The sequence below is a fragment of the Ischnura elegans genome, chromosome 3 (assembly GCF_921293095.1).
Source record: "Ischnura elegans chromosome 3, ioIscEleg1.1, whole genome shotgun sequence".
Classification (NCBI taxonomy): domain Eukaryota; kingdom Metazoa; phylum Arthropoda; class Insecta; order Odonata; family Coenagrionidae; genus Ischnura; species Ischnura elegans.
Window position 1 is genome coordinate 126,170,084 of NC_060248.1, and position 2,437 is coordinate 126,172,520.

General features: G+C 46.8%; 1 long non-coding RNA gene across 1 annotated transcript; it reads left to right on the plus strand.

The window, feature by feature from the left end:
* Nucleotides 1-696: 696 nt before the first annotated feature.
* Nucleotides 697-2,137, plus strand: LOC124155124. Its single transcript, XR_006864138.1, has 2 exons — nt 697-1,292; nt 1,752-2,137. It is a non-coding gene; the product is annotated as an uncharacterized LOC124155124 (long non-coding RNA).
* The last annotated feature ends 300 nt before the right edge of the window (nt 2,138-2,437 follow it).

Sequence of the window (2,437 nt, forward strand, 5' to 3'; positions counted from 1 at the left end):
TCGCCTCATGAAATCGTTTTCGGGCACGTCATGCGATCTCCCTTCGAGTACTTTGAACCGACATTGGGACAGTTTGACAATAAGTATCTTCAGGGATTGAAAGAGAAATTGGAGACATTACGGAGTAGATGTAAGATCAATGACGCGCGCGCTCGCCGAGAGAGGGCGGCGGTTTTTAACAGGGGGACGAAGGACGTGGCATATGAGTGTGGTCAATACGTCTACCTGAGTGACCCGTGCACGAAGACAGGCGGAGCGAAAAAATTCCATTACCCGTGGAAAGGGCCCTACCTAGTGACGGAAGTGATTCCCCCGTGCAACGTGCGAATTCAACTCCCCTACAGATCTCTTTTGGTGCACAAAAATCGCTTAAAGTTGCATTTAGGTAATTTGCCAACTCTAGGTTTTCCCCCGTGTGGAGAACGTCGTCGAGGAAGACCACGGAAACACCCCCCCACCAAATCAGCGGAAATTGTGCGTGGCCCAGCAAGCCCAATAGGAGACACTCCCTTTTCCCATATTCCCCCTCGCCCTGGTGTCATGTCCCCCCGATCCCATATATTGGCCGAGTCGGAGGACGAAGAACGGTGGGAGGAAATGAGTCAGGTGTCGACATCGTCATCGGAGGGCGGAGAGAGGCAGGAAGCGGCGATCCAAGAGCCCGGATCGCCAATAGCCCAGAGAGAACGAGCAGAAGAGGCCTCTACGCCGGAGAGCACGGAGGAGCAGAGATACCCGTCGACGACCGAGTCGCAAGCAGCTGCCCGGCAAAGGAGCCCTTATCTCCTGAGGCCCCGACCTACCCCTACGCCTCCAGAGCCGTTGGGTGTACGAAAGGGCACTCCCCGTAGAACCCCAGCGAGCTGCCTACCCAGCGAGAGCAGTACTCTAAGAGAGTACGCACATTCCAGTGAAGGCCGTGAAGAAGACGATAGTGCCCTTGCTTCTCCCATTTCCACACCCCGTACGCCAGCACATACCGCGGAAGGCCGCGGAGACAGCAGGAGTAGCGACGCAGATGACAGCATCCTTATCTCTCCAACCCATCCCGCCCGCTCTCCCTATCTTTTGAGGTCGCAAACCGGACCGTCCTCAGAAGGGAAGACGTAAGTGTTAGTGCTTCGGCAGAGAGAATTGTAAGAGAAGAGAAAGCGTAGAGTTCGCATTAGAGCGTAGAGAGAAGAGAAAGAGTAGAGCTGTTTGTTGATATCGTGTGTTGTTATCGTGTGTTTGTTAAGTGGGGCCGCTGTGTACTTTTTTGAACAGCTGGCCGAGAAAGTCATTTAAGATTTGTGAGTAAATTATGTCTTTTCGTGGAACGAACAGTTTTTTTTATAGTATGTTACGGAATTTTGAGTTTTCAGTATAATCTACTGGTTGTAATTTTTATGGAGCTGAGCATGTTAAAAAGTGAAAAACTCTGGTTATGAGATGAATTCTAATTAGTGGGAGAGAATCAGGATATTTTTATGCTTCTGATTATGTTTGGGTAGAATTTCAATGAATGAACATTAACGAATGGATGCATTTGCAATGCAGTGTTTGTCAATTTTACGTATAAAACCTTATTTCTATTTCTCTCTTTGTATTTGCTATTTTAGTGTTTTGCTGGAGGATTTTGTTTTGACTAATTAGTGCCTTGGGGACATATAATGTATTTAGCCTCTGTGTCATCACCGAGTCCACCCATTCCAAGGCTCCTTGTATTTTATTCTTTGTGTTCTCCATTTCCATGTACGGATTTTTCACAGGATTCAATGGGTGAAGCAGACGAGGCCTATAATCAATTAGATTAAAGGCAGTTTGAGGGGAAAGTGATGTAAGAGACAGAAACAGCAGAGTCACTTCCGTTCCCACCCTTTTCACGCCTCAACCCATCACCTACACTCTCTTTCATATTCCTTCCCAAGTTTCTGCCTTTGCGAAGGGTCGGATCGCTTTACCTCCGCGTATCCAGTGGCTGCTCCAACCTCCCGTGGGAAACTGCAGAGCTTGGTGAAAGAAACACGATGGCTGAGGAGGGAGAAGGAGGAGGAGGGGAGGTCAGCGAAGGCGGGCTGTGGAGACGCGGTCGTGAGTAGTCGGACGCGTGGTGGCGTAATGTAAACGAGTACAACAATAAAATCATCTCTCCGTAGTGTATGAGTTTCCTTTCAAAAATCCCTGCCAATTGATCGGCGGCACCCCTTAGAGCATCGGGGGTCTTACACTAACACCTATTTTATTAACTACTTTCTTGTTAACTCCTTTTTTAAACTTATTTTCTGTTTACTACTTTTTTAAACTCCTTTTTTGTTAACCCATCTTTTGTTTACTCCTTTTTTGTTAATTCCTTTTTTGTAAACTGCTTTTTTGTTGAATCATTTTTTGTTAACTTTTTTTGGTAACTCCTTTTTGTTATTTCCTTTTTTGTTAACTCCTTTTTTCTTTACTACTC